Raw genomic sequence first — 23,491 nt, forward strand, 5'->3', positions numbered from 1 at the left:
TCTCATTTAATCCTCATAAATTCCCTATGAGAAGGTAATACTGATGCTCTCATTTTACAGATGTGCAAACAGAGGCACAAATGAGTCAAGTAGTTTGCTTAAAGGCATACAACTAAAGTGAATCTAAATGTTGGGTCTGAGTTGCACTGTGCTTGTGAATACAATGCCATACTACCTAGAGCTAGGTCAGTTGCCCTTCTGAAATGAAATTGCTCAGCTGCCAGCTCCTGTTACCTTGTTTCCTTACCTCTTCCTGGGTAGCACCATAACTTGGGGGTTTTTACATACTTCTTCTTTGTTGAAGCTGAAGGGGAGAAATTCCTATGTGAGAAACAAACAAATAAACAAACAAACAAACAAACAAACAAATAAATAAGCTTTGCCCTATAATTTCTTATTGGCCAGGAAGCAGTGATCTGAGGAGATAAATGAGGAGACATTTTTTAGGAAAGAGTAAATCAATATGTAATGTCACAACCTATATTTATGACATGTGACTTTGGTATCAGTTGCCCAGAGTATTTGCATTTGCTATCTAGCAGATTCATCATTTTGTAAACATCTGACTTACTTTCAAACTCAGGATTCTACTGCCTTAGTTTCTCAAATATTTGGATTCTGGATCTGTGCCACAAGAGGTCTTCATCAATCTGTCTGTATGTTTAGTTATTCTAATTACTAAACATAGTATTCCAATTGTGAAAGGGTCCTTGGCATTCATACCTTGGTGATACTCACGTGTTTTGCATATGAAGACAGTGAACTCAGAGAGATTGCTAGGGAGGCTTCTCCAAAGTTAAGTGTCTAGATAGAAATGGGGTACAGAACAAAACCGAGGTCTCCAGCCTCTTCATTATACCACCAGCATAATGTCCACACATTTGCAGACTAACACTGTCCATAAAAGCCCTGTCTACAGTGGCACCTTAGAGCAGAAGAACTGAGAAATTCTTCTCTTTTTGTTTTATTTATTTTCCTTTTTTTCGTTAGACTGAAGGTATGACTTGTGGTAAGAAGAAAGAATGACTTATAAGAACTGGAACGGCCTTTGGTCTTAGGTGGTAGTTTTCTGGGTTTTTAACAGAGTGCATCAAGCCTTTTTGTGTGGAAATATAATTAAAATAACAGATGCCTTCTGCTTAGGAAGTATGTCATTCAAAGGAACTGAGGAGTGCCACAGCAAGGTTCAGATGGCAGGAAGAAGGGTGCCCACAGCTTTGGCTTTTCTTAAGACTCTTAGGTCAAAGATAAAAATATGGTAGCCTTACATACTCCAATTTTTCCCAAAGCTATTTGAATTTTATTATTTGGAATAATTGTTGAGTCATACATCCTCTGATGGGTCATCTAAGAAAACTAGGAATGACAGAATCCTCTGCAAGCCAACAAAGAACATGTATGAAAATTCTATGACTAAGATCATTACATAACTGTGGAATGCTGAACACCCCTTTCAAGAACAAGAACAAAGGAAAGACATCTGCTTTCATCACCAGTATTCAGCATTAAAATATTCTAAGTTGGCCATGGTAGCATACTCTCAGAATTGACCCAAAGCAACTTGGTTGTGGATGGAGTAGGATTGCTGCAAGTTCAAGGCCAGCCTGGGCTCCACAGTGAAACATAATCATACTGCCTCCACACACACCACTCCATACTCCACATTCCATACTCCATGCTTCTGATTGTACTTTTGTTATCTTGCAAATGTCTTCACTTAGCCACCCAATTTGTATTTTTTCTTATACAAAGAAAAATGAAAGATTTCACATTATTAAATGTTAAACAATGACATCTTGTTATTTAAAATGATTATTTCAAAATTGTGTATTTTTGCTTCTGGGAAGATAGAATTTATTAAGTCCTCAAGTAGCAAAATCATGGGGCATTATAAACAATAATGTCTAATGATTCTTATGAATAAATAACTTAAGTAAAACTAAAGAACAGATATTGTATTAAACATTACATTCACATATCCAAATAAGTAAGGAAATAACTGAAATACTGTATCAGAGAGTTGAGCTCTAAGTGGGAGGGTTATAGAAAATTAAAAATGAAACTGTTTTCCTGGAAGATGATAGTATAGATCAGTATCTTACAAGCTTAGCCCAACAAGGGAGTAAAAAGAATACTTTATCTAGGTCCAGAAAATGTAAATCTTATGTGCCTAATATGCACTTTGCAACACTTAAAAAAGAAGGAATCATCTTCTAAGTTTCATGTAGCCACACAAAAGAGTTGACTCCAGTTTAGGGCCATTTGAAATCATACTTTAAAAAATCTAGAAAGACAGTAAACCTGATCATATCAGAATGTAGTGACACAGGCACAAATTGAACTCATGAGTCATACCATTTTGAGTTCAGAGGTTTTCCCTCCGTTCCCCCTTGGACTCCTTGCAGAAGACAAAAGCAACAGGACTAAATCTGTCCATCTGTTATATGGGAGAGGAAAGTTTTCCACTCTCAAAGATTCCTAGGATCAAAAGCCCACAACATTGTCCTGATTATAGCAATGTGTTCAAAACAAGATTTGATTTCAAAGATACTCAGAATTTTATGAGGGCTCGGATTGTAAAAACCTTTTTAAATCATAAATACACTGCATCTAGGTAAGAGAATGTCATTGCTTTTGGAAACATCCCGATGACAAGATCTAATATTATCAACTTGTTGTAAAATAGTTCAGCAAACAATAACAGCAAACATATAGACATACATAAACATATGCAGAGAATGATAAAACAAATCAGACAAAATGTAAGCTATTTTAGATGTCTGTGATAGCCTCTACTGTAGTGGTTCTCAGTCTTCTTAATGCTGCGGCCCTTTAATACAGTTTCTCATGTTGTGGTGACCCCAAACCATAACATTATTAGTTTATAACTGTAATTTTGCTACTGTTATGAATCGTAATTTAAATATCTGTGTCTTCCAATGGTCTGTGAAAGTGTCATTCAACTCCCCAAAGGTGTTGCAAGCCACAGGTTGAGAACCGCTGCTTTACTGCCTTTAGACACATCTGTTAAACATTTATAAGATTAAAGAGTCATCCTCTAACAAGTCATTTAAGCAAGAATGCTTACCTCTACCTAGCATTCTCATTCCATTCCAGTGGGAAGCAATCATGCTTTGTGCGACCATTTGGCCATACTGATCAGCAATTCCAAAATTATTTCTGATTACATGTTCAACGTTGCTTACCTGAAGAATTGAACCTTGCTTGGAGCTTCAGGGAGGTAATGGGTTTCTGTGGCTCCAAATAGGAAAAATTGTCTGACCTGTCATATGTAATAGGCTCAGTTCAGTTTCAGAAATCTCTGAAATGTGACATCTATAGGTCATTTATGATGATGAATACCAAAAAGGTTATGATTTAGACAGATACTTTTCTGAAATTTTAAAATTTGATGTAATTTCAAACTTTGGCATAATTCACATATCCTTGACTTGGGTTCACTAAAAATATGTATTTTGTCCTGTTTGCTTAGTTTGCACTCTGTCTCTGTCTCTGTTTCTCTCTCTGTATGTTTGCGTGTATGGTATGCATGTTAGTGTATGTATCCACATTTGCTTGTTGTTTTCATTACTATTGTTTTCTGAAACGTTTTAGATGACTCATCTGGATGATGAGAACAAGCAGAAATAATAATTTTAACAACTCATCATTGCTGGAGCCAATCCTGAATACTAAATTCAGGATTAGAGAGTGGAAAGTATTCCTCTCTTTTGGCACAACAAATGAAGGACATCACGCTCAAAATCTTGTCACATAAAAATGGCAAAACATGGTGTGAAAGGCAGGAGTATGTCCAAAGCTGGTGACCAAATGGGTCCAAATACTGGTACAATGTCTTAAAAGATGAAAAATTCTCATAATTTACTTGAATTTTAATCTTTTAAACTCAGTGCAACTCAAGTTCTTTCTCTGTAATTAAATACATTTGTTCATACTGCTACTTTCTTTAAAGGATAGGATTATTCATTACATTATATATACAGAGTGAAAGAAAACAGTACAGTCATGTTTCTCACTAGATATTGTGTGGCTTTCTGTGACCTACCCTTAAACATCAAAGACCAGCATATCTACATTGTAGGAGTCAACAAAGTCTAGATAGTATGGGGCTCACATTCCAAGGTAGGGCACACAGTCCATGACCATCAAAGGCAGGTCTTATGGCCATTTTCTAAAATTGTCACACTGTGTGATTGTTATGCCTCAGCATGTCTTTGAGGCTTGTTGTGGCTGTAGTCACTACCCATTCAGTAAAGTTCCTTGTTATTTCTTGTGAACATTTCTCAGGCAGCTATTGTGTTAATTTCACACTTAAAGTCACTTCAAACACGCAGTTATGGAGGTTCAAAATCATTTCAGGGTGTTAAAGGGCTAAAGTCAAGGTAAGAACAGAGATCCTTGTCTTTTGGGGGCTTCAGGAGACAATCTATTTGTCTCTATCCCCAAGTTTCTACTGGCTGCCTGCATTCTTTGGTTCCTAACTCCCTCTGTCTGCAAAGTTGGCAACATGTCATCTGCAACTATTTCTCCCTCTCTACCCTCCTCTTTTTTTCTTATGAGACCTTTGTAATTACATTGAGCCCAATCTAGATGATCTAGTAAAAATTCTTACTATCTTAAATGTATTATAAAGGTAATACATCTTCAGGTTCAGGCATGAGATGTGGACATCTTTGGGTTTGTCATTCTATCTCTAGGGCCATGTTTTGAGGAGTTGTAGATTGCCTGGCTTTGGAACTTTAAAACTGTCTTAGTTAGGGTTTCTATTGTGGTGAAGAGACTCCATGACTAAGGCAACTCTTATAAAGGAAAACGTTTATTGAAGTGGTGGCTTACAGTTTCAAAGTACATTATGATCATGATGGGAAGCATGGCAGCATGCAGGCAGACATGGTGCTGGAGAAGGAGCTAAGAGTTCTACATCTGCATCTGCAGGCAGCAGGAAAGAAGACTGTCACCCTGGGTGTGGCTTGAGCATATGAAACCTCAAAGCCCACACTTCCTCCAAAAAGGCCACACCTACTCCAACAAGACCCCACTTCCTAGTAGTGTTGCTCCCTATGGGCCTATGGAGGCCATTTCTTTCAAATCACCACAGTAAGTTTGTAGTTACTTGTCCTGCATGTTATAATATAGGGGGGGAGGGTCTGATTTGTTGGCTAAAAAGAAACTCTTAAGTCAAATAAAATTCTCTTTCTCTGTCTCTCTTCCTCTCTCCCTTTCTCTCTCTCTCCTGCATCAGTCTTCAGAATACTGGAATTGCAAATGTAAGCCGCCATGCCTGGCTAGCTTCTAAACTTATAAAAACGTTATGAGTATTTACTTGTGTACATTTATGTGTGCATAGGTCAAAAGACAGTTTGTGGAAATCCGTTCTCTCCTCCCACAGTGAAGGTGCAGAGAATTGAATGAACTTGGGTTTTCAGGCTTGGTAGCAAGTTCCTTTATCCACTGAGCCATATCACAAGCCTTGAAATTCTTCTTTTTTCTTATTTTAAAATCTGTGTGTGTGTGTGCGCACACACACACACACACGCGCGTCTTGGAGGTCAAATCCTCTGGACTGGAGTTATAGGTGGCTGTAAGATTGTAAGACACCTGAAATAGCTACTGGGAACCAAATTATGGTTCTCTCCAAAAGCAGCAGGCACTCTAAATTACTGAGCCGTGTCTCCAGCTCCCACGATTCTTATTAAAAGTTGCATGCTATTATCCATCCCATGACTATCAGTTTAATTTTAGTTTTAGTATAGCGTGGTTTAAATTCAAATTGCCAGGCTTGTGAGAGATCCCTGATCTGAATTCTTAATTCTTCATAGCAATTTTCTAGGACAATTATATTTTATAGCTCATTGCCTGTCATAGAGTAAAATTTCAAATACTATGTGCTAAATGAGTTAAATCTCTGTATGATTACTGAAAACACTGGGTATGAATCCACTTTTAATCAGGTGATGCCTTTATGCTGCAAATAGCAATCCAAGACATGTTTTCTTAAGAGAGTGTTTGCTTTCTTTTCTTTTCTTTTCTTTTCTTTTCTTTTTTTGGTTTTTCGAGGCAGGGTTTCTCTGTGTAGCTTTGGAGCCTGTCCTGGAACTCACTGTGTAGCCCAAGCTGGCCTCGAACTCACAGAGATCTGCCTGCCTCTGCCTCCTGAGTAGTGGGATTAAAGGCATGCACCACCACCACCCAGCTTTTTTTTTCTTTTTTTCCAGAGCTGAGGACCGAACCCAGGGCCTTGTACTTGCTAGGCCAGTGCTCTACCACTGAGCTAAATCCCCATCCCGAGTGTTTGCTTTCTATGCACAATCTTTCGGCTAGTGAAATTATTGGATAGTGTTTGTTAATACTGGCAAATAAATAAAAGAGATTTATGGACAACTGGTGGTAATCAGTCACTGACCTTCCATTGAAGTAAAATTGTTTACACTTCTATGTCACAAATGATAATACTTGCTGCATATAATAGGACTTTCCCCAATAGTGTGTTTATTTGTTTTGACAAAATAAAATATAATAAGATAAAGCAAAAACTGTTATACTGAAGTTGAACACAGCAATCCAACAGGAGGAAATGAGTCCCAGGAGCAGGCACAAAAGTCAGAAACTGACTTGTTCTTACAGTCAGGAGTCCCATAAAAACACTAAGCTAATAGTTATAATATATATGCAAAGGACCTGATGTAGACCCATGTAGGCCCTGCTTCAGTCTCTGTGAGCTCATATGCACCTTGCTTAGTTGATTCAGAGGGCCTTGTTCTCCTGATGTTTTTCACCTCCCTCCCCTTTAAATTCTTTATGATTCCTCTTCCTCTGGATTCCCTGAGCTCTAAGGGGAGGGATTTGATGGAGACCTCTCTTGAGGCAGAGGTGAGGGAATACTGCAGCTGGTGTTCTATTGCAGTGCTAGAGATGAGACTGGGGGATTGAGTGTTGGGAACAGAGAGAAAAGAGAAGGTCTTTGGGCAGCCTACCTGGTTTTCTGACAGGCATGGCCTGTGGTTTAGCAGGAAGTGCCTGCTGGAGTTTGGGGATGGGATACAGACAAGAGTAGGGGGAGAGAGGTTAGGAATGGATAGTCTGTAGGATCCACAGGATATGTGAGCTGCAGGGAGGGAAGGCTTTAGCTAGTGTTCTGTTGCAGCACTAGGGACAGGACAGGGAGATTGATTGGGTCTGGGGAAAAACAGAGGGGAGGGTCTGCAGGCAGCCTACCTGCCTTTCTGGCAGGCATATGTTTATTTTTTTTAAGACTGTAAATATCTCAGTTTATCATGGTACGATCCTGATGTGACTTTCACTAGTACCGCACTGAAATCCTTGACCAGGACTGGCTAGAGTCATTGCCTCTATTCTAATTTTTGTCTGTATTTACCTCTTTTCCAGTGACTGACCATAGTAGTCAGTTCCTGTCTCAACCTATTTTGTAACATGTTTCATGATTCCTTTCCCTTTTTCATATGACATCTAATAAGTGAACTGCAGAGAATTTCTCTTTTCTATTTGTCAGTACAAAGTTAACAATTCACATCTCAACAGCCATATAATGGAGGGTTCTAAGCTATTCCCACTTCCTAATGGAGGGATACATGCAAAAAAATACAGAAATTTGAATGTTTGTTCACATTTTTTGCCCTTTAGAAAAATTAGGCCCATTTCTTGACTACACAAAAAAGAGGTTTTATTGATTAGTCTATGTCCACTAGAAACACAGGAATTTTAGGCTAAGTTGTTTCTCATAGATGACCCTCTCAAAAGCTAAGAATCCTCTAAATTTGTGCACATGCACCATACCAAAGGCATCATTTTATGTTGGTCTACTAGTGACTATAAAAGCTACATTTCTTTGAATACTGGATTTTCAGCAGTTGGGCAACTTGCCACAGAATGGATGGAAGTACAGCACCACAAAGCTAAATTAAATGTGAGAAGTTTTCTCCTAGAAACTTCAGGAAACACAAAAATGAGAGTTGCTCATGGAGATTCAGTAATCTACTAGATAGCTGAAGCCTAAGAAATTGGGGAAAATACAGTTCCAAAATGGTTACCTTCACTGTTGGTCCTCATTTCCCCACCTCCACTTTTGTAAGCATTCACTTATTAAATAAATTGTCTTCAGAATTCCATTCACCTATGTATCTTCTGCTTCCTCTTGCTAAAACACCAAATAACAGTCAGTGAGAGGAATATTTTCTAGAGTTGGTGAAAATTCTAAACATTTCTCAATGGTGTTATGACCTAGTATGTAAACTGTGTTCTGTGCTATAAGTCACCCTATTGTGTAAGGCTTGTGATTCAGAAAAAAAAATGCTTTGTACCTGCCAAGATGACAGTAGCACACAAATGTAGCAGGAATCTTCAAATTTCTTATTAATAAAAACAAACCTGAAGCCAGGTATTGGGGTGAATGCTGGAAGATCAGAGAAGCAGAACAAGCTATAGCTTCTTCACCTTGCCAACTCCTCAGCTGATCCTGTTTCCTCAGACTGGAAACCTCTGAGTCCTCATCCAGAATGAATCTCAGCTGAACTGCTGCTCCAACTCCTGAAAGCTTAACCAGCTAAAAGCTTCTAGTTCCTGGTCTTCACGCCTTATATACCTTTCTGCTTTCTGCCATCACTCCCTGGGATTAAAGGCTCACTTCTTGGGATTAAAGGCATGTGTCACCATGCCTGGCTGTTTCCAGTGTGGCCTTGAACTCACAAAGATCCATGCCTCCAGAAGGCTAAGATTAAAGGTATGAGTGCCACCATTTTCTAGCCTCTGTATCTAGTGGCTGTTCTGTTCTCTGACCCCAGATAAGTTTATTAGGGTGCACAATATTTTGGGGAACACAATACCACCACACACAAAACTCTATAAACAACACTGTCTTAGTCAATGTTCTACTGCTGTGAAGAGACATCATGACCACAGCAACTCTTATAAAAGAAAGCATTTAACTGGGTCTGGATTACAGTTTCAGAGGTTTAGTTCATTATTGTCATGGCGGCAAGCATGGTGTCAAGCAGGCAGATATGGTACTGGAGAGATAGCTGAGAGTTTTACATCTGGATTGGCAGGCAGCAGGAACAGAGATACCTGGGCCTGGCTTGAGCATTTGAAACCCTAAAGCCCATCCCCAAAGACACATTTCCTCAGTCTCTGTCAAGTAGTGCCACTCCTTAATGACCAAACATTAAAATCTACCACCCTATGGGGGCCACTCTTATTCAAACCACTGCAAGCATGAAGGAATTGCCTTAGTGCTAATGCACTTGGGGCTTCACAAATCTTCTGTACTAACAACATGAAGAGGGAATCACTGCTGGATTATCATTCTATGACTTTGGAAAACTGGGCATATTTTTGCTTAAGAAACACTTTACTTATCAGTGTTGATTGTACCATCATCACATAAGCTTTTCCTGAATCAAACCTGTCTTAGGTCTTGAGGTAGATTGATTCTCAATTTTCTGAGAAACCACCATACTGATTTCCAAAGTGGCTGTCCAAGTTTGAACTCCCACCAGCAGTAAAGGAATGTTCCCCTTACTCCCATCCTCTCCAACATAAGCTGTAATCAGTGTTTTTTATCTTAGCTACTCTGACAGGTGTTAAGACGGTATCTCAAAGTCATTTTGATTTGCATTTCCCTGATGGCTAGGGATGTTGATCAATTCCATAAATGTGTTTTGGCCATTTGAGATTCTTCTGTTGAGAATTCTGTTTAGGTCAATATTCCATTTTTTAATTGATTACTTAGTATTTTGATGTCTAGTTTCTTGATTTACTTATATATTTTGGGGATCAGCCCTCTGTCAGATGTGGGGTTGGTGAAGATTTTTTTCCCATTCTGTAGGCCAGCATTTTGTCTTATTGGCCATGTCCTTTGCCTTAAAGAAGCTTTTCAGTTTCAGGAGGTCCCATTCATTAATTGTCGATCTTAGTGCCCCTGCTACTGGTGTTATATTCAGGAAGTAGTCTTTTGTGCCAATGGGTTCAAGGCTACTTCCTACTTTCTCTTCTATCAGGTTCAGGTAACTGGATTTATATTGAGGTCTTTGGTCCACTTGGACTCGAGTTCTGTGCATGGTGATAGATATGGATCTGTCTGCAATCTTCTACATGTTGACATTCAGTTATACCAGCACCATTTGCTGAAGAGGCTTTCTTTTTTCCATTGAACCATTATGACTTCTTTGTAAAAAATCAGGTGTTCATAGGTGTGTGAATTTATATCAGCATCTTCAATTCGATTCCATTGATCCACATGTCTGTTTTTATGCCAATAGCAAGCTGTTTTTATTACTATAGCTCTATAGTAGAGCTTGAAGTCAGGGATGGTGATGTCTCCGGAAATTCCTTTATTGTACAGGATTGTTTTGGCTATCCTGGGTTTTTTGGTTTTTCATGTGAAGTTGAGTATTGTTCTTTTCAGGTCTGTGAAGAATTGTGTTGAGACTTTGATAGGGATTACATTTAATCTGTAGATTGATTTTGGTAAGATTGCCATTTTTACTATGTTAATCCTACTTTTCTAAGAGCATGGGAGATCTTTCCATTTTCTGATATCTTCTTCAATTTCTTTCTTCAAAGACTTAAAGTTCTTGTCATACAAGTCTTTCACTTGTTTGATTAGATTTACCCCAAGATATTTTATATTATTTTTGGCTATTGTAAAGGGTGATGTTTCTCTGATTTCTTTCTCAGACCATTTACCATTTGTATATAGGAGGGCTATTGATTTTTTTTTAGTTAATCTTGTATCCCACCATATTACTGAAGATGTTTATCAGCTGTAAGAGTTCCCTGGTAGAATTTTTGGGGTCACTTATATATACTATCATATCATCTGCAAATATCAAAAGTTTAACTTCTTCCTTTCCAATTTGTATCCCCTTGATCTTCTTTTGTTTTCTTATTGCTCTAGCTAAAACTTTGAGTACTATACTGAATAGATATGGAGAGAGTGGACAGTCTTGTTTTGTTCCTGATTTTAGTGGAATTACTTTGAGTTTCTGTCCATTTAATTTGATGTTGGCTCTTGGCTTGCTATAAATTGCTTTTATTATGTTTAAGTATGTTCCTTGTATCCCTGATCTCTAAGACCTTTATCATGAAGGGGTGCTGGATTTTGTCAAAGGCTTTTTCAGCACCTAATGAGATGATCATGTTTTTTTTTTTCTTTCAGTTTGTTTATATGGTAGATTACATTGACAGATTTATGTTAGTTGAATCACCCCTGCATCTCTGGGATGAAGCCTACTTGATCATGGTGGATGATTTTTTTTTTTTTGATGTGTTCTAGGATTTGGTTTGCCAGTATTTTATTGAGTATTTTTGCATCAATGTTCATGAGGGAGATTGGTCTGTAATTCTCTTTCTTTGTTGCATCTTTGTATGGTTTGGGTAACTGTAGCCTCATAAAAAGAGTTTGGCAATGTTCCTTCTGTTTCTATTGTGTGGAACAATTTGAGGAGCATTGGTAGTCGCTCTTTTTTGAAATTCTGGTAGAATTCTGCACTGAAACCATCTGGCCCTGGGCTTTTTTTCTTTTGTTGGGAAACTTTTAATGGCCATTTCTATTTCCTTAGAGGTTATAGGTATATTTAAATTGCTTTTCTGGTCTTGATTTAATTTTGGTATGTGGTACCCATCCAGAAAACTATCTATTTCTTTTAGATTTTCCAGTTTTGTGGAGTATAGGTTTTTGAAGTATGATCTGATGGTTCTCTGGATTTCCTCAGTGTCTGTTTTTATGTCTTCCTTTTCATTTCTGATTTTGTTAATTTGGATGTTTTTTCTCTGCCTTTGTACATCAGATATTTACATTTTGATTTATAATAGTAGCAAAATTACAGATATGAAGTAGCAATGAAAATAATTTTATGGTTGGGAGGTCTCCACAACATGAAGTACTGTATTAAAGAGTCTCAACATTAGGAAGGTTGAGAACCACTGAACTAGGTGATCTGGCCAGAGGACCAGTATCGGCCTCCACACAGCCCTTACTGGAAGGGAAAAAGAAACCTGTAATGCTTTTTATAAATACCTGTCTTCAGGTTCAAGATGTGGCTGTGAGTGACATCTTGTGTCAAAGATGAGTGATGATTCCAAGATAATGGATTTTTCAGAGCGTCTTGGTTACTTCACTTCTTCTATCTGAAAGACCACACCATAAACAACTGATCAGATCCTTTCATGGAAAATCTAGGTCAAGCAGAACCCACCAGTAGTGAATATAGAAACATGGCAAACCTTCCTTGAAGTAGCACATTCTGGCTTCCAGAGCTAAACCTGGGAACATGAATCCTTATCTGGGAAGAAACTGAGTTTCCCCAAGGAGAAAAAGAAGAGAAGAGAAGGGAGCTTCAGTTATTTTCTATGTAGAACCATGGCCATTATAACTCAGGGCAGTAGGGAACATCTCTTCAAGATACACTTCTGAGGAAGATCTTAGAATAGGAGTGAATATACAGATTCTCTAGAGATACTCAGTAGTGAGTCTGGTTTGGGGGTTGGACCTGTCTTGGGGCTGAAATTGTCAGAATGAAATACTTGCTTCTCTTTCTGTTCTGCTGAAGTGAGAAGGAAGCTGGTTGACATTAGTTTAAGTTTTCAGGTATCATTCAGGTATCATTCAGGTATCATTTCAGGTATCATTCAGGTATCTATTGATATGATAATAAATTTCCACTTAGAAATAATCCTGTTTAGCTTTATTTCAAATTTCATGTGAATGATGAGTAATAACGCTTCAAATTATATCAATTTTCTATATGAGAAAATATGACATTTTCATGACATTTTTGTTTTTTAAAAAGGGAATCAAAAGGTGATTCATGACTGCATTTTATAACTTCTGTATGGGTTGAAAGATTTTTCTAAAGAATGTTGTCATGATGATTTCACCCTGGGGAGACTGGAAATGCTTCAGAGTGAAGGTTTTAAGTAATTGCATTAGAGGTAAGTTTGGATGCAGGTGTCAATTGCAATTGTAAAAATCTTTTGTATTTTATTTTTTTACCTGTGCTAAAATCAAGGTTTTTAAGCCTAACTTAATACAGAAAATATTTAGCAAATGAACCTTAATCACACTCAACCTCAATGAAAACTGAATTTTGGGGACACACAGGACTGGTTTCATGGGCCAGAGGCCCAGGCAGTTGCACAGGGATCCAATTATAAGGAGCCCTGCACTTGATTTAATACTCTGGTGTCTTGAAAGTCTTAGTGATTTTTTTTTTAGCGAACAATCTTGCTTTTCTGTTTTTCACTGGTCCCTGGAAGTTATGCAGGAAACCCTGGGTCTGTGTATTAAGGCTTTTGTTTTATGTTTAATTTTTGTTTTGTTTGGGTGAGGAGTGTTTTCTTTCTCTTCCTTCCTTCCTTCCTTCCTTCCTTCCTTCCTTCCTTCCTTCCTTCCTTTCTTCCTTCCTTCCTTCCTTCTTCCCTTCCTTCTTTCCTTCTTTCCTTCCTACAGGCTAACCTGGAACTCCAGGGCCTCCTCTCTCTATCTTCCAATTGCTGGGATTGCAAACATGCAAAACAAGAACAACAACAACAAAAAAAAACCACCATGGCTTTTTTTTTTTTTTCCCTTAGGTATGGCTCCTCATTCTAGGCTGGCCTAAAACTCACTGTGTAGCCCTGGCTAGCCTCAAAGGTTCAGCCATCCTCTTGTTTCAGCCTCCCAAGTGTGTTTGTTCCTTAAAGCATCTCAGGTGATTTTTGTACAGGAAGCACAAATGAAGAGCTAATGTTGAAGTCTTGGACAATGCTACCAGTGAATAGCAGGGGATGTCTGTTGATAAGAGAACTGGAGTTTCTGAAGTCTAGAAAATTCTTGTCTGCAATGATACTGGGCTCTACTTCCCTAGAGGATCCTCTTGCCCTGCATACCTGCCATCTCAATAGAGATTTGCCAAGGGCCCAGGTAGTGGGAGCCTTAATGAAGGAGATAACTATCACATCTTAAACATAGATCCAAGCTTAGAGAAGCAGGTGTGTGCTGCCTTTTCCTGCTCTAGTGTTCTGCAGTGAACAGGGTAAGGGGTTAGGTGACTCTGGTCTCTGCATAGATGAGGGAGTTCTCCTAGTTGAGTGCCCATTGCTAGGATCCTGGTGTTTGTCTTCTGCTCTGGGCGAGTGTCAGCTAACTCCTGTACTCTTCCAGTCAAAGATTTTCTCACCCGTCTCTGTCATTGAATCACCTGGGTTACTGTGTAGAACTGGGAGAAGAGCCTAGATTGTGCAAAAAGAAGGTCTTAGGTAGTCACCACTTAACATTCAGACACTATCAGGTAGATTCACATCAATATATTCACAAATAAGAGCCAGGTGTGCTTGCCAAATTACCTGTAATCCCAGCATTAAGAGGTAGAAGCAGGAAGATCAGAACTTCAAGTCTATCAGCAATATATAGTTTGAAGCCAGTCTAGGCCACATGAGACTCTCTCTGTCTCTCCCTCCCTTTCTCTCTGTCTCACACTTTCTCCCTCCTCTCTATCTATATGCATATATATATATATATATATATATATATATATATATATATATGAAGAAGAAATGTACATGTGAAGAGAAAGAGAGCACAAAGTATTCATCATGAATTTTTATTCTTCATTATTATCAAGTCTTTGCTTCAGTAAGATAATATTAGTCAGAAAATGAATTGGCTTTCCTATCAATAGGTGGGTGAAATCTGAACATTCTTTGGTCCTATTCAACGTAACATATGAACTTACTGTATTACGTTGTAGATGGAGAGAACTGATACCCATAAATTCCCACTGACCTGCACATGTGCATACCCACATATATATGCATGTGCAAAATAAATAAATGTAATAAAACTTAATCTTCATACCAACATTTCAACAAATATTTTTAAGTCATCTAGAATGTACAAGACCTAATTCTAGGTGCCAGGTCAAAATTATAAACAAAATAAATGAAAATTCCTGCTCTCTGCTATGGAGAGATGGATGATAAAAAAAAAATAAGATGAAGGGCATTTGATGGAGATCCATGCTACCAAGAAATATAAAGCAGTGAATTCAGCTAGTGGACACTGGAAGTTGGTAGGTATGTTGAATGAGAAATGTCCCTGAGAGGCTTAGATATTTGAATTCTTGGTCCCTAGTTGGTGGTGGTGCTTGGGGACATTCTGGATCCCTTTAGAGGTAAAACCTTGCTGGAGGAAGTTTATCATTGGGGAAAGGTGTTGATAGTCTCACATCAATTCCTGTTCAGTTTCTCTACTTAGTGCTTGCATTTGAAGATATTAATGCTCATCTTCCTGCTACCATGTCTGCTGCTTGCTACCATGCTTCCCTGCTATGATGGAATCTTATGCCTCTGGAATAGTAAACCTAAATAAACTCTTTCTTATGTAAACTGCCTTGGTCATGGTGTTTTATCACAGCAACAGAAAAGTAACTGATAGTGTAAGGTTTGAAGTTGCAAATCAGCAATGTCTAAATAATTGCTGTGCTTGGGTGATGGAGAATTCTTGTCTGATATTGGCTATTACTACCCTAATGCTAGGGAAGGCTTTATGACCTAGGACTCAATTGCTGGGCAGCATCTTCACAGATGGAAGCTTCAGCTTCCCTACTGGTATTCTGATTGGTTGGTTTAATGATGGGTGGAATTCATATGCATGTTAAAGAAGAACTCTTCACTAATGATACCATATCAAAAGCACTGAGCACATCCACACACAGTGGTATATGCCTGTAATCTTAGTCCTTAGGAGGTGGAAGCAGGAAGATCAGAAGTTCAAGGTCATCCTTAGCTACATAGCAAGTTTGAGGCCAGCCTCGACTACAAAAGACAATGTCTGAAAAACAAACAAATAAACAATCCCAAACAATACAACCTACAACACCATGAGCAGACCACCAAATTTTGAATTTTTAACATTTTTCCACAAGCATGATTTTGAGAAAAACAAACTAATATCATATTTATTTTCATTCTGCTATAACACTTGATTCAGTTTGTGGGCGATAGCTGGAATACTTTTGTACATTTTTGTGAGAGTAAATTTGGTCAAGTTCCAAATGGCTTTTGACTGTTCGAAAGATTTCAAAAGTTTTTAAGAGTCTAGGTATTAAGACCGAACAATGGACATACAGAGAATTATTTCCAGCTTTTCTTCTTTTGGAGAATTGGCACTTTCTAGTTTTCTTGGCACTTCTGTCTGAAAAGCCACACTATTCATCTTCAAGTGGTGCAGACTCCTTTCAAAAGCATTCAGTTCTCTTTTATGGGTAATATACAAAGGGTTGGGTTTCAGATACTGCTTTTTGGTCTATATTGGGGTCTATCCCAGGCATACATTTCAAAATGAGTTCTCGCTAGCAATGGCAACTCTAACATTTTCTATGGAAGAAGGGCATAGGACGTAGGAGCTGCATGAGATTGGAGTTAAGAGGTGGGAGCCAGGACTGGAAAGTATGCTTCAAGTTGCATTAGCATATTTCACACTGTTCTCTAACTTAGATATTTTGGGAGGATGGCTGAAGAGGGGTCCAGAGTTAGTGGAGATACTAAGAGAGGGTGAAAGACCCCTCCCTGGCCTATTGTGTCCACAAATGCTAACTAGACTGGGAGGAGTAAAAAGAATGAGGCTCCTATGACACCTCTTGCTCCCATGTTACAGTTCCAAGTTTCTATCAAAATTGGGTAGAACTTCAACTTTCTGAAGGCTTCTTTTATATAAAGCTCTAGGACCAAATCTGTCTTGGATTTTCCTTTTCTTCTGTTTCTTTGTCTGCCTCCCAAGCATCCTCTATGGTTAAAATGATGCTGTCACCTCCAAAATTTTTGTTGATCCCTAACCCCCAAAGCAATAGTATTAAGAGAGGAGAACTTTAGGAGATGTTTAAGCCAGAAGAGTTTTTGTTATCATGGATGGGGAGTGTCCTATAAAAGGATTGGAGGAGGCTGATTTTGTTGCTCAGTTGATAGAGTATCTAGCATGGATGATGCCTGATCCCCAGCACCACAAAAAAAACAGAAGTGATGGTACACATCTGCAATCCCAGCACTTGGGAAGTACAGGCATGGGGATCAGAAGCTCAAAGTCATCCTCTGTCTGGTAAGGAGTTCAAGGCCAACTTGATCTAGAGACCCTATCTCAAAGGGAAATAGAAAGGGAAAGGGAGCTGGAGAGAGCTAGTTAGGTTCTTTCCCCCTTCAACCTTCCATTATGGAAAGACACACAAGATTTTGTATGAGGAATAGGCCCTCATTATTCTCAGCACTTTGATTTCAAGCTCCTTAGCTTCTAGAACTAAGAAAAATAAATTCAATTTCTTATAACTGACTCAGTCTTAGTTATTTTGTTATTGTAGCACAAACAGACTAAGGCTTTGCTTACCACATTCTTCAGTCTAGTTCTTGCTAATCTTAGCTTCTCACCTAATCTGGCAGATATTTATGGAGGAGACAGTATGTGCTGAGCCATTTTCCTTAAGTATTGAGAAGCTTTTGGTCTTCAGTAGTGCCAAATTAAAATATAAATGAGTCTGGAAGACTTCCCAGACTGAACTAACATCAATTCCCAACTTGAATAGTCTTCCGTTCACCATTATATCTCTCATTGTTTAGGAAAGAGGCTATCACAATCCACTAACTAGAGGTGGAGATGAATCAGTGGGTGTTGTAATTTGACTATGGAAACTCTTATAAATGAAAAACATTTAATTGAAATGGCTTACATTTTCAGAGTTTTAGTCTATTATCATCATGGTGAGACATGGTGGCATACAGGCAGACATGGTGCTGGAGAAGGAGCTGAGAGTCCTACATCTTGACCTGCAGGCAATAGGAAGTTATCTGAGACACTGGGTATGGCCATCTCCACAGTGACCCTCAAAGACCACCCCCACAGTGACACACTTCCTCCACCAACAAGGCCATACCTACTCCAGCAAAGCCACTCCCTAGAGTTGACGGGGGCCAATTACATTCAGACTACCAAAGTGGGGCATACTTTGGGTGTTGCACAATCTGTGGAGATTTTAAAGTCATAACCCCCGCCATGTGTCTCTAAAGAAGAGAAAAATCTCCAAAATCCTTTAAACATGCTACGATTCTGTAATTCTAAATTTCTAACAAGTCCTATTTTGGAGGAACCACTAGAGTAGATAAACTCTCAAGATTATTTGTAAGTTCTAGATGTTTTACCTGCTGCTGTTCTTTGTGAACAAAATTGATTCTGCCTCTCATTCTTTGTGTATGTGTGTGGTGTATACATGTGCTCAGTGTGTGTACATATATGTGTTTGCATGTGAAGGCCAGGGTTACCATCAGCTGTATTCCTCTATTTTTTTTTTTTTTTTTTTAAAGATTTATTTATTTATTATGTATACAATGTTCTGTCTGCACACATCCCTGGAGGCCAGAAGAGGGCACCAGATCTCATTACAGATGGTTGTGAGCCACCATGTGGTTGCTGGGAGTTGAACTCAGGACCTCTGGAAGAACAAGCAGTGCTCTTAACCTCTGAGCCATCTCTCCAGCCCTGTATTCCTCTATTACTCTTTACTTTTTTGTCTTAAAATATCCATCCATCCGTCTATCCATTCATTCATTCATTCATTCATTCATTCAATCATTCATGTGTTTATGTGTTTGTCTAAGTAAATGTGCACACATGTGTGCAAATCTGTGTACTCATGATTAGGTGTCCTCCTCTGTCACTCTTGGCTTATTATTATTTAGGCAGGGTCTCTCCCTGAACCTGGAGTTCTCATCTTGACTAGGCTGGAAGCCAGAAAGCCTCCCTTCGAGTTAGAGTCACAGGATTTGCAGTGATCCCAGGCTTATTACATGAGTGGTAGGATGTACATAACCACTGAACCATCTCTATAATTCCTTTATTTTTGAGAAAGGGTTTTTCAGTGAACCTAGAACTCACCAATTCAGCAAGACTAACTAGCCAATAAGTCCCAAGAATCCTTGTCCTTGCTTCTGGAATTATAGGAGCAGGTATGCCACACAGTTGTTTTATGTTGGTACTGTGAATTCACACTCATGTCTATAGTACTTCACTAACTAAGCCATCCTCTCAGGAGTTTGCCTATCATTCTTAAATATGCTACCCTTGAACATTTGCTGTAAACTGGATATACATGATGGACAGGTATCACCAAGAGTTGGTGATGACTCCCTGCTGTACTGGTTCCCAAGTGCTACAAAGTACCTCAAACTGGGTGGTTAAAACTAGCAGACATGCATTGTTTTACAGTTTTGGAGACTGGAAGTCTCAAATCAAGGTGCTATCAGAGTTGTGTCCCTATAAAGACCCTAGAAGAGGGGAGTCAATTCTTGTTTCTCTGATTTCTGATTATCTTCACTTGTGACAACCTAACCCCAATCTCTAGTGTTCCTCTGACTGGACATGGGGAACTTCACTCTGTCATCTCTTCTTGTAAGAAATACCAGTAAAACTGAATTAAAGGACCATTTTCTACCACTGTGACATCATCTTAACTTATGTCATAATCACATCTTCAAAGACCCTCTTTCTGAATAAGGTCACACTCTAAGGTACCAGAGAATACAATTTTAGCTTATTTTTTGTAAGAGATGCAATTCCAAACACAATACCTAGGGACCAAAAATACATTTGTCAACCATGAAAAAGAATAAAGCAAAACTCCACAATGGCAAGAAATCATGAGTTCACTAAACTGATAGGCTTCCCAGTTGTCCCACGGAGCCATACATGTAGCCACCCTTCCACAATGTTGCATGTCTTTTCCTAGAATACTTGGATAAACATGAATAAATGTCTATTTACTTCAGATCCTCTAGTCTCTCCCAGCAGACCAAGGATATGGTTATAGCCAAGTCTAGCTTGCTGAACTAATGAATTTATTGATGTTGCTCATAGTAGAATGTGAGAGGGTTTAATTGCAGAAGCATGGATGACTCCAAGGCAGCTATATCTCCAAAAATGCCACCCCAGCACCCTAAGTACCCCAAAAAGATGTGTCCCTGGGTTGCAGGGTCCTGTAGGTGTCTCCCATCCTGAGTTGTTTACTACTAATATAACTTTGGGCAGGTACATCTCATTCTTGTTACTGTCTCAGTTTCTAAATCACATAAATTTCCTTAACTCCTGAGCTTTTTGACCCTCCTATCTCCTTCTAGGAGGAGATGTTTTGATTTGTAGGAAATTGCTATACAACAGTACTAGTTCTTATTGACATCTTTCTTTTTCTTTGATCCCTTTTTTCTTTTCTTCTTTCTTTCTTTCATTTTTCACCCAAAGTCATGGAATGATACAGTTAAATAGCTATGGGAATTTATGGAATCTAGATTTTTACAAAGTACTTTCATGTGAATAATATAAATAGTAATGTAGTCCTTAATTTGCCACATGCCTCAAAACCAACCACCAATAAAGAGCAGGAGAAAAGGAGGAGGGGGATGAAAAATATCTTACCAAGAGTTTTGTAGACGAAGGATTTATCACAAGTATTCAGATTTACATTTACCTATTGTTTATATATACACACACTGTCACAGCATTCCTGCTGAGCTGCATCTAGCCTGGCTCCAGAGAGTAGCACCTAGCCCTAATCCATCTTTTGTTTAGCAGACACCTTTTGTTTCCCTTATTGCTCTCCATGTGAATCCTCTCTTGGAGTTTCCCAAGGATACAAAGGCCTATGCAAAACTTGATTCAGGGAAACCCGGAAAACTGTGGTACCTGAGAAATCAAGGAATTTGCACTTGGCATTGTATTGTTGGGAGCTCCTTCAGGTTGTTTTGAGCATATGGAAATTAACTGGCTAAACTGTATTGGAGAGAAATAAAACTGCCCTAGGCGAAGGGATAGGATTCAGTCCTTCCAGGCTGGACCCCCCTGCAGCCATGAAAGGCTAGATTCATTTTTAAAATGCCTCTCTTCATTCCATGGACCCGTGTAAATCCACACACCTGTGTAGCGACCATACAGCTACAACACACCTACATGCACATACTCATTTTTCCTTTAAAGTTTTTAACTTATTTTTTGAGAATTTTATATGTGAGTACTATATTTACATTATTTTCACTACCCCATCCTCTCTGCTTCCAATTCCTCTCATACCTCCACCTGCCTTTCAAAATCATTACCTCAAGCTGCCCATGATAGTAAACACCTTTAATTCCAGCACTAGGGAGGCAGAGACAGGAGGATCTCTATGAGTTTAAGGCCAGTCTGATCTACAAATTGAGTTCCAGGTGGACCAAAGCTATGTGTAATAATGAAACTCTGTCTTCAAAAAACATATAAAAATAAAAGCAAACATCATGACCTGTTCTTGTATAATTCACACCCACACATACACCTACACACACACACACACACACACACACACACACACACACGCACACACACACACACACACACACACACACAGAGAGAGAGAGAGAGAGAGAGAGAGAGAGAGAGAGAGAGAGAGAGAGAGAGAGAGAGAGATTGTCTGTAGCTCTTCATCTAGGGGTGGAATCTTATGAGATTATGAGATTTCCTCCATCCATCCATGCTTGGATGTCAACTGGTGCCATCATTTGCAGGTCTTGCTTAGGAGACTATATTGTTGAGATTTCATGGGTACAGCTTCCCTGTCACATATAGAAGACACTATCTGGCAGAAGAGTTCTCAGTCCTTTGGTTCTTAAAATATTACTGCCCCTCACCTTCTGAGAGCCTTAGATATAGGGATTATGGGGTAGATGTATCAACTGGAGATGAGGAATTCCATGGTCAGTTTTTCTCCACATTTTGATCAGTTGTGGATCTCTGTAGTAGTCTCCATCTGCTGCTAAAGGAAGCTTCTTTGATGAGGAGTGAGGGCCACAGTTATCTGTGGGTATAAGGATAAGTATGTATTTAGAATTCAGTTAGAAATTATACTGGTTTAGGAAATGGCAATAGTAGATTGTCCTGTAGGATCCATGACCTCACTAACCATTAGTAGTTGGGTTGGTCTACAATGGCAGGCATGAGTTTCTTTCTATTTAACAGGCTTTGAATCCAATTGTTGACTATTGCCTATTTTTAAGTTACTTAAAAGCAGTAACATTTCAATTTGAGACTTAGATGGGTAGTATTGTCTATCCTCATTGTCTTGTGTGATAACTGCTGACATATTTCCCTAACACAAGGAGACGAAAATTAAAGCAATTGACATTCTGCAAATTTAAATCAATAATGTTGCCCACTAATCCTAATCAACCAAAGTAAAGAAATTTAGTTCTTTTCTCAGAGCCAGAGTGGCAAATGTCAAAACAGCTGTCCCATTATGGCCTTGTAAATCAATTCTCAATTACAAGAAAAAAGGAGGGAAGATTTTATTATGTTCAGGCTCATAACTTAGAAGGTAAATGGACATCGGGCAGTGGTGGCACACGCCTTTAATCCCAGCATGTGGGAGGTAGAGGCAGGCAGATCTCTGTGAGTTCGAGGCCAGCCTGGTCTACGGAGCGAGATTCAGGATAGGCACCAAAACTACACAGAGAAACCCTGTCTCGGGAGAAAAAAAAAGGTAAATGGACAAAATATACTAAAATAATTATCAAATGACATCTTCTCAAGTGGGGAACGCTAACACACTTAGAAACATTTTGCTAGTGTGAGAACTAGAGTAAGAAGCCATCATTGGGATTAAACTGTCAGACAACAGTTTATGCCCTGTTTTAATCCATTGTTTTAAACATGGACTGCAAGTAGAACTCTCTTTCCAAGGCTCTGGGGATGCTCACATCTGTCCTCACCTATGTTGCAGACATGTCAAGAAAACTACTGAGACCAAATGGAGGGTGCCATAGGATTCCTTGAGGACAGTGGAGGTGAGTGTCTAGTACACATTCTTATTTAAAAGTCAATGAAAAATTTTCAACTGCACAGGAATTAAATAAGAAATTTAATGGTGATTGGTTAGTGGGTCAAATGATTTGTCCCAGTGAAAGAAAACACAGGGAAAATGATTTTAATTGTACCCTTTACATATCATGAGATCTTGCCTTAATTTTGGTCAGAACAAAATGGATCTGCTGGTTTATTATTATTTTTTCTTTACTTCCTTTTATTCAAATGGGTCACACCCTTCTGGTTTTGAGAAATTCAAATTATCTCTTAGACTATGCCTGAACCCCTGTTTCCCTGTGTCTCAGATGGGCTAAAGGCACCCATGGGGCAGCCTAGGTCCTCATGGTCTAGCTTTCCTGAAGCATCAACATGCCCTGAGTTGGGTGCCAATATGATGAGCTAGTATATATGGTGGTGAAATGGGAGAGAGAGAGACAGAACGCTTCGCGTACTGTGGTAAGAGGCAATTCTGAAGAAGCAGGGCTGTGTGTGGGTGGCATCTGGGTCTGGGCTGCTGCCTACAGCCATGGGTCTACAACAACCAAGGTCTATGTTGACATCCGTGACCTACACTGCAACAAGGCCACAGGGATACCGGGGTTGTGGGCT

This window comes from Peromyscus eremicus, chromosome X (assembly GCF_949786415.1).
Source record: "Peromyscus eremicus chromosome X, PerEre_H2_v1, whole genome shotgun sequence".
Taxonomy (NCBI): domain Eukaryota; kingdom Metazoa; phylum Chordata; class Mammalia; order Rodentia; family Cricetidae; genus Peromyscus; species Peromyscus eremicus.